Source organism: Capsicum annuum, chromosome 4 (assembly GCF_002878395.1).
Source record: "Capsicum annuum cultivar UCD-10X-F1 chromosome 4, UCD10Xv1.1, whole genome shotgun sequence".
In the NCBI taxonomy this organism is placed as follows: domain Eukaryota; kingdom Viridiplantae; phylum Streptophyta; class Magnoliopsida; order Solanales; family Solanaceae; genus Capsicum; species Capsicum annuum.
In genome coordinates, this window is record NC_061114.1 from 9,510,465 (window position 1) to 9,521,053 (window position 10,589).

The 10,589-nt window shown below is 29.8% G+C and overlaps 1 long non-coding RNA gene across 1 annotated transcript; it reads right to left on the bottom strand.

Annotated features, from left to right (window-relative positions):
* Positions 1 to 1,003: 1,003 nt before the first annotated feature.
* LOC124897631 lies at positions 1,004 to 1,693 on the bottom strand. Its single transcript, XR_007054397.1, has 2 exons — positions 1,619 to 1,693; positions 1,004 to 1,527 (listed from the first exon to the last, which is right to left on the bottom strand). It is a non-coding gene; the product is annotated as an uncharacterized LOC124897631 (long non-coding RNA).
* Positions 1,694 to 10,589: the final 8,896 nt, after the last annotated feature.

Consider the following 10,589-nt stretch of genomic DNA (forward strand, 5'->3'; position numbering starts at 1 on the left):
TATCACGTCGACATAAATACATGGTTTGAGTTCGTCCCTTGTAGATCATAGCTCAGGATCTCTGCTAGCCCTAGTATGTGTGTACACTTTACATGCATGTAATCCCATTTAACTTGCTCAAACGATAGTCACAAAATAACTTTCATAGTAATTTAGTAAAGTAAATAGTTTCCTTATATGAAAAATTTATAAGGTTATATATTTTTTTTGTGAATTCAGAATCAAAATGAGTCAAAATATGAAAAAAATGACACATATAAGTTATTTCTTTAATTTGTTGTCAAAATAGACTAAACAAAATATTTTATTACGTTTTATATTATTTTTTTGACGAATCTATAATGACTGCGAACAACAATAAAAATCGTAATAAAAAGTTACGTTGTTTAAATATTTTTATAAAATGTAATAAGAAGTTATGTATAACAGTCTCAACCTTCAACTCACAATCCTTAATTATTGAATGTTGAAATGGAAATTGATGGTTTTGTTATTACGATTTTTTGCACTGTAAAATATTTCTTTTATTCTATTTTGATAACAAATAAAAGAAATAGTTTATTTGTGTCACTTTATTCATATCTTGACTCATTTTAATTTCAGATACTTTATTTGTCTTAGACAAACATAAATAATTTAATTTGCTCAAAAAATAAGTGCAAAATAACTAGTGAACCTATTAGAGTAGATAGTTTCCCTATATATGAAAACATTAACACACATGAAAACACAACATTATTTAACTTGCTTGAAAAATAATCACAAAATAATCTTCGTTAGTAACCTATTAAAGAGAATAGTTTCTCACGGAGAAACTTACAAGATTACATATTTATTTTTCTTACACAAATATTGAACAATATTATTTAACTTGCTCAACAGATAGTCAAAAATAAACCTTCATCAATAACCTATTAAAGCGAATAGTTTTTCAATAGCTAAAAAACTTATAAAGTTATATATTTATTTTTCTTACAACATTATTTAACTTGCTCAAAAGATATATCACAAATAAACCTTCATCAATAACCTTACATCGAATAGTTTCCTAGTATCTGAGAAACTTATAAGGTTACATATTTATTTTTCTAACACAAATATGACAACACAACATTATTTAATTTGCTCAAAAGATAGTCACAAATAAACCTTCATCAGTAACCTATTAAAGCGAATAGTTTTCAGTATCTGAAAAAGTTATAAGATTACATATATATTTTTCTTACACAAACATGATAACACAACATTATTTAACTTGTTTAAAGGATGAATCCAAAATAACCTTCATCAATAACAATCCTGAACTTCACCACATGGAACAATCATAAATACCATGATCAAACCCATATGGTTTAGAGTAAGAACAAGTTCTACAGAAAATTTCATCACTGCAACCGTTATGTGAATTGCATCTTCGATAACAAGTAATATCGTTATCAAATGGAAGAATTAATTTTACTTTCATCTTCGCAACATCAATTGTTAAGTCTCTTAAAGCGATCACTTTAGGATCCCAAGAGATATTAACTGCACATAAATTAATTGTAATAATAATCAAATTAATTAATATACACAAATTATTACAAAGATAGAAGAGTGATAAAAGTAAATTTAGAACCTGAAATTGCAACAAAGAGAGCAATAAAGAGAAAAGCTTGCTTAAGAGATCAAAGATAATAATTGAATAAGTGATTTTCTTTTTTGCTTCATGGAAGGTGATATTTATACCAACATTGTTATAAGGGCATTATAGTAATTTGAGGTTTAAGATGTGAAATACATTCATCCAACCTTCAATTATAAATAAAACTTGTACAAAAATAAATAAATAATGAAACCTCTTATTTCTTTGTTCAAATAATTAAAGTCCAAATAATTGCAAGTGCTTCCATTTTGATATAAGAAAGCCCCAAAATGGAAATGGGCCTGCTGGTATATGCAAGGTGTGTATTATAGAAATAATTTCTTATTTTATAATTTTTGAATATATAATTAGCTTCCGGATACATAATTTTGAAATTAAGATGCAGAATTTTAATTATTGAAATACATTCAATTTTTAAACCATTTGATCGAGAAAATACGTTAACTAGACCAAAGGAAAATACATAATTAATATTATGTATCCAAAAATTCATGAGTTTGTGAATGTATCCGATTGCTTTTTTTTATTAAAAAAAATAAATAATAATTTAGATAATTAATAGAAAGGATAGAAATTATATGCAATTTAATAATAATAAAAAATAAATTATGATGTTATGTAATTTTTTCTTATAGAAAACAGGTTAAAGCATCTCTATCATCAAACCTGGGCCCATCATATAGATAGTCATGTGAACAATTTTATCGCGCTCCATTTGTTTGTACTTTTATTTCAATTTATTTGAATATTCGATCTTCATAAGTACTCAATTTTGTTATGTCTTTCAAAAGTCACTCAAATTTCTAATTTATTTTGTATAATTTAAAAATATAATTTCCTCTACTTATTTAAAGACATTGCAGCTGTAATTTTGAGAAAAAATATTTTAAACATTTAAATTATTGAGTTCTCATATTTAATGTCAAATTACCACAAAGAAAAAGAAAAAAAAAACAGAAACAAAGACCATTAGATTATGAAGTAGTTGGGCATGTTGAGTCACCAAATTGTCAAACTTCAAAGTTCAAAATTCCATAGAATATAAAAAAAAATATGTATATAATTTCTATAACTATCCCATTTGTTTCAATATTTCTTTTCTTATTTCTTTTATGACAATCGACTGGTATAAACACATAACAATATTTGAAATTAAATTTGGTTGGAAAATATTAAGTGGTAAGGGATTATATAAATATTTTAAAGTAGAGAGATATTTAGAAGTTTAAGAATGTTTGGTAAAAGAGTGCCCTGCCTTGAACTTTATCATTATCCGATGACGTTAAATTTTTATGGACAAGATGGGAGCCTTCATTCGCCTTGTTTCATTTGGAATTTTTTAATTTTTATATGCCTCTTCGAAATTCAATTGAATGAAAAAATTTGGTCTTTAAGCTCTGAACTCTATTAATAATAGAATTCTTAGTACCAAATATAGTACTCCCTTCGTTCCATTTTATCCATCTCAAATTGGCTAAATTGATGTCCCATTTTACTTATCAAGATAAGACAAATTTTTCTTTCTATGTTTTATCCTTTGTATTAATTACCTTTTCTTTAAATTAAAATATAAATATCATTTAATAGGGGTACTTTGGTAAACTAGCCATGTTATTTATTATTTTTCTTAATTGTTGTGTCATCCTAATTTGAAACAAGTAAAATAAAACGGAGAAAATATATAACTAATGCAAATATTGATAATACATAAAATAAAGCACAAACTCGAAAGCAAGTGAAACTAATTTTCCTTTCGTGATTTCTGCAACATCAATTAATTGGTATGCCTCTTAAATACATCAATTTAGTACTCCAAGAGATATTAACAACACATAACACAATACTTGTTCAGATTAAAAACTAATGAATAATCTACTCCTTTTTACTCTCTCCGTTCTATTTTATTCGTTTCAAATTGGGATGACATAACTATTAAGAAAAATAATAAATAACATGACTAGTTTACCATAGTACCCTTATTAAATGATGCTTACATTTTAATTTAAAGAAAAAATAATTAATGCAAAGGGTAAAATATGAAAAAATAAATTATCTTATCTTAATAAGTAAAAAAGGACAAGTAAAATGAGACACCAGATTAGGAAATTTGGGACGAATAAAATGGGACGAAGGGAGTATTATTCATTATATCCTGCTATTAAATATATTTCATGACTCAATGCATTTCCCAAGATGTTAAATCTATTATATTTAAAGAACGATATAGTAAGATTATTCCTATTATTTGTTATCTATTACTCCCTCCGTTCTATTTTACTCGTCCCAAATTTCCTAATTTATTGTCTCATTTTACTCGTCCTTTTTTGCTTATCAAGACAATTTTTTTTTTCCATTATACACTTATTGTAATTGATTACTCCTTATTATTAGTATTCTTGAAAAATGTTGCAAAGAGGAGTACAATTAAAAATACAACATTAAAAATATAAATGGTACTTTGGTATTAGTCATCTATCAATATTAGAATTAATAACAAGACACAATTAAGAGGAATAAAATGGTAAAGTTATATTACCAATTATTATTTTCTTAATAGTTGTGGCATCTCAATTTGGGATGGATAAAATGGGATGAAGGGAGTATATTTAAAGAACGATATAGTAAAATTATTCTTATTATTTGTTATTTCTTAACTTGTGTGTCAAGTTAATAATGAATAAATAATGAGACGAATAAAATAATACAAAGAGATAAGAGAGGTAGAAGTAAATTTAGAATCTGAATTGCAACAAAGAGAGCAATGACGAAAAGTGTTGTTTCATTTACTTCATGGAAGTATGTATTTATAGTATAAACCAGCTTTGATATAAGAACATTTTAGTCATTTTAGGTCTCAAACATATGTATTCACTGTCATTTATGTGTCCACAGAGACTGCATGGTGTATGCAAGGGTATTATATTCTTTTTCTCTCCTTTGGCATTTTATTTTCAATCTGGAAAATTTCAGGTTTGTGATACATCTGTCATTTGTTCAAGACTAAGGTATATTGGTAGAGTTGTTCTTAAATTTTTTATTTATAGTTATTATTTTGAATGTATTTTGGGTGAGAGGATGGTTATGGATATGTAACGATTCAAATAGTTATCATGCTAATAAAAATCATTTCGGAAGTATATACTTTGATCAAGAAAAATTTTCTTAAACAAACTTAAAAACACAATATTATTTAACTTATTCAAAAGATAGTCACAAAATAACTTTTATCAGTAACCTATTTATAAAGAGAATAGTTTCTCGGTACTTGAAAAACTTATAATAAGGTTACATATTTATTTTTGGCATAATACATAAATATGACCCTAAACTTGATATCAAAGTATAACTTTGACCTTAAACTTTGATAGTGCACAAATAGGACCTTTAATTATTCAAAAACTAAACAAATATGATCTCCGATTTTGCAACCCCCATGCATGAGTTTCACTCACGCCTATGTGGAAAACTTATCCAATCACACAGTGCCACGTCTTTAAAAGGGCTGACTCGAGGGAGATCATATTTGTGTAGTTTTGTATTGTTAAAGGTCATATTTGTGCACTGTCAAAGTTTTATTTTTTGTGTTAAAACAACATCGTTTTTATTATTATTAGGGAAAAGGCTCAAATATGTCATTGAACTATCAGAAATGACTCATTTATGCCATCAGTTAAAAGTTTGGCTCATTCATGCCATCACCGTTACAAAATCAGCTCATCCATGCCATTAATTTTTAATGGTGGTTTTCAAAACAACTTTACCGTGTGGCCTTTTATTAAAGGTCCACGTCATTAATTAAAATAAGGAAAAATGCTCAAATATGCCATCAGATTATCAGAAATGACTCATTTATGCCATCAGTTAAAAGTTCAGCTCATTCATGCCATCATCGTTATAAAATCAGCTCACCCATGTCATTACTTATTAATGATGGATTTTCAAAAACAGTTTTGTCATGTCACCTTTTATTAGAGGTTCGCGACATTAATTAAAATAAATCAATATTAATTTCAAAATATTTTAGACCAATTAAAAACAACCAATTCATTTAACATAACCCAACCCACACCCATCAAAATATTTTTTTTACTACAACAACTATTTTTCTAATCAGAAAAAATAGTGATTAATGTATATCCTTTGACTATTGATATTTGATTTTAAATCATTATAAATGCTACGCTTAACAGAAACCTCAAAAATTCTATCCTACAGTAACTAATTAGTTTTAATTCCAATGACTCCAATATATACTCCGAAGTTGCAAGAAAATAAACCAATGAACGATTAGGGCAAGCAAGAAAAAGAAAGAGGCGTACCAATAGAACTTCTCCATTCTCCCATCACGATATTGAAAAAATCATTTCCAAATAATGACTTAAAAGAAGTCTGTTATCCCAATTATCCTGCCATGCATATGGAATAATTTCTCCATCACTAATTAGTGGAGCATACATTGTTGAAAAATCATTTTAAATAACGGCTTAAAAAAAGTCTATTATTCCAATTATTTCACCATGCATATGGGATAACTTCTCCCATCATTATGGTATAAATGCTAGAATAAATAATCCCGATACTAACTATTTTCAGATATTTGAAATTAATATTGATTTTTTTAATTGATTACGTGGACTTCTAATAAAAGACCATGTGGCAAAGCTATTTTTAAAAATCCATCATTAAAAAATAATAGCATGAGTGAGTTGATTTTATAACGGTGATGGCATGAATGAGCTGAACTTTTAACTGATGGCATAAATGAATCATTTTTGATAGTTCAATGGCATATTTGAGCTTATTTGCTTATTTTAATTAATAACGTAGACTTCTAATAAAAGGCCACGTGGCAAAGTTGTTTTTGAAAACCACCGTTAAAAAGTAATGGCATGGATGAGCTAGTTTTGTAACGGCGATGGCACGAATGAGCTCAACTTTTAACCGATGACATAAATAAGCCATTTCTGATAATTCAGTGACATATTTGAGCTTTTTTCCTTATTATTATTATTATTATTTTATTTTATTTTATTTATTTCTATAACAGTAACACCTAACCTTTTTTTATTAAAAAAAGCCACTAGCAGGGATCGAACGCACGCAATAGGATAAAGGAAGCACCCAAGAAGAGCAAATAACACCACTGGGCTATCTAAGTGCCTTGTTTCATGTGGTTCAACATTAATGTACGTACATAAATATAAATTTTTTACCTTATATATACAACATAATTTATTTACCGAGGGGGTTCGGGTGAACTCCATGACAACCACGTAGGTCCGCCCCTGTGTTAATTTAATAACATTTTGATAACGTTAATTTAATACTAACATTTTAATAACGTTAATTTGATAATGTTAATTTAATATACTGCTACTACTATCCTTAATAACGTTAATTTGATAACATTTTATTAAAACTATAATTTTTTTAATTATTAGTATAGTTTCATCTTTAATTTAATATTTAAATAAATTATATTTAGATATATTATATAACATAAATTCGCCCTTTGCTTTATAATATATATACATACCCGCACGATTTATTCGTATGAGGCTGATCCACCTAATTAATAAATCTTCAATATTGTTCTTTTTCCGTAATGACAAAAGAAATTAGAGGTCATTTTTATCTTTGGGCCGAAAATAATGAAAAAATAATAGTGAAAAGTCATTTAAAGGTCACATTTGTGCAGTTTTGAATAGTTAAAAGTCATATTTGTGCACTGTCAAAGTTTAAGATCAAAGTTATAATTTGGTGTCAAGTTTAGGGTCATATTCATGTATTATGCCCTTAGATTATAAGCTGGACGCGCCCAATTTTATGTGTTGAACACGGATTTTGCCACGTAGGATCGGAGGTCATTTTTGTGCAGTTTTGAATAGTTAAAGATCATATTTGTGCACTGTCAAAGTTTAAGATCAAAGTTATAATTTAGTGTCAAGTTTAGAGTTATATTTATGTGTTATGCCTTTATTTTTCTTATACAAACATTATTTAACTTGTTCAAAGTATAGTTCCAACAGTGAACTTGTTAAGATGTTGAACTATACTGAACTTCACCACATGGAACATTCCCACCATACAATAGGAAAAATTGGGTCCCGACGGGCTGAACAAGTTCTATACACAGTACCATCACTACAATGGCTATCTAAAGTACAACCTCGATAACAAGTTAGTCCATCGTTGTTCTGGAAGAAGTAATTTTCCCTTCACTCTTGCAACATCAATTGGTAAATCTTTTAAAGCCATCACTTTAGGACACCAATAGATATTAACTGCATATAAATTAATTGTAATAACAATTAGAATAATTAACATGCACAATTATTACAAAGAGAAGAGTAGAAAAAAGTAAGTTTAGAACCTTAAATTGCAACAAAGAGAATCATAAAGAGAAAAGCGTGCTTTAAAGAAGTCATATCTTAGTTAATTTGATTCAAAATAATATAGAAGAAGTGATGTTTCATTTGCTTCATGGAAGTAGGTATTTATAATATAGACCAACTTTGATATAAGGGCACTTTAGTCATTTTATATTTTCAGGTACAAACATCTGTAGTATCACCCATTTATGGGTCAGCACATCGATTGCATGGTGCATGCAAGGTATTATAGACTTTTGGTCTTCTTTGGCATTTTCTTTTCAGTTTGGTAGTATTCAAGTTTGTAGTTATGCATCTCTTTGTCATTTGTGAGTAAGGATTATTGGTAGTGTTGTGTTGAATTATTTTAATTTATATTTTGCTTGTGTTTTGTGTGAGAGGTTGGTTATGAATCGAAGATATAAAAGTAGATATAAGAAGTATAGATACCTAATTTTATCCCTCCAAAAGATTAATTTTTACCTTTTTACCTTATCCTACTGTGTATCCTCAACCATGTAATTATCCCTCCAAAAAATGATAAAAAAATAACAAACCCTAACCAATTTTATTTTTATTCTAACAACCTATCCAATCAAAACAAGACACTTACCTACCCTAGCTAACCACCCTCACCACCCCATACCCCTACCCCTCACTTTTTCTTCAAATGGAAACCAATTGATATATAAAAAAAAAGGGATCCATCTGGGGTCTTCGGGGGCCTGAATCTTCTTCACTGGAAATACTCTCCACTGAACATATATACATGGTCCTTCTCCAATTTTCCATCACCACTCTCAACATATACACTGACCTCTCTTCCCTGTGCCAAAATCAGACACACACCAAAACCTCACCATACGCACACACACGATAGAGTTCAAGGGAGATGGAGTTTCGGAGAGGAGATACAAGCTGAAATCGAGACAGAAAGAAGGAAAAGAGAGAAGCACATACAGGGAGATATAAAAAAGAATCCATTCACAATTCCACTAACCATGAGCACATATGAACAGGAAAATCATTCAAAGAGACACTGCAACAAAATCTCACCATATACACACACTCACTCGACTGAATCTCTCACGAATTAACACACACAAGGAGAGGGCACACAAATCGCACACCACTGAGGAAGATGGAGTAGGTCAAGTGAGAGAGTTGCAAAGAGAGAGATCGAGATTAGGAGTTTGAGAGAGAAGATTTTGACCGAAAATCAAGTTTTTCGGTCACTTGTCACCAAGAACCAGAACTTGCTGATCGAATCAGCCTGAAACAAGCCTATTCGGGTCGATTCCAGCTTATTTGGGTCGATTCCAACAAAGTTCAGCCTGAATCTAGCGAGAATTAGGGGTGTGGGTCTTGTTCTTCCTCGATTTTGGGGAGAAATATAGTCGGAAAGTATTGGGTTTCTTGGAATCCAATCCCTATTCCATCGTCTTACCGCCAAGCTCACCGGAGCTCCGGTATCGTGGGTTTCTATAATTTTCTTTTTCTGAAATTCTAGTCTTGGTACTCGTTGGTCCGCACGGCTTTTATTTTGTGTGAGCTAGACTTCGATATTTGGTTTCGGTCATTCATTGATTCTATTCTTATATCTATTTTGTTCAAATCGGAATTTGGTTATTGATTTGCTGGCTATTTCTTGACTGATCCGGAAAGTAGAATTTGGAGTTATTTGCATTCTTGGACGGGCTCCTATTTCTCTTATTTGAATTCGAAAGCTTCATTTGAGGTCCAATTCTCTCCTCTTTCCCTTTATTTTAATTTTGATATGATTGTGGATGTAATTTGATGTATTGTGCTGTTTGTTTGGATGATTGGATGTTGTTTGCTTTTGAATAATTAATATCAGTTGTAGGTGATGATAATATGAATGTGGGTTTGTATTGAAAAAGAAATTTGGGGGTGGAATTGAGAAATCGATAAAAAAGGTGAATTTAGATTAATTTTGATTTATCGTTGTTTTGTTTAATTCAGAATCAGCGTGAATATTGTTGAACGTGATAGAATCATAGGCCGAGCTGGGTAGACAAATGTAGGTTGGGGTAGGCAAAGTTTGAAATCTTTTATTTTGTTGAATGTTTGAAATTCGGTTGAATGTTTTGATTTTATCGTATTAAAAATTGTACTCATTTGGTAGGGGAATGCCTCGAGGAATTTATGTCGATTTATCCGGGGAATGCCCCGAAGTATCTTGTACTCGAAGCCGACGCACGGTCAAGGTCTGGAACGTCGGGTGGAGTTTGGTTTATGATTAGGTTAGGATTAGTTTAGAATAGAGTAAGTTTACATTTTCGCATTTTTTATGTTTTGGGTCTGTATAATTGGACTGTACACTATATTTTAGGATTCGTATGTTTGGTTTGTTTGATTGATTTGTTTTATATGTTTTGTGTGGTTTATACCTCCGTAGTGTCAAATTAGCCGATACATTCCACCAAGCGACCGTGGTTGAACCACGAGATCGAGGGGTGCCTAACACCTTCCCCTCAGTCAACAGGATTCCTTAGCCAGAATCTCTATACGCGGATCAGTTTTCTTAGAGTCAAACTGTTTTGAGAAAGGAT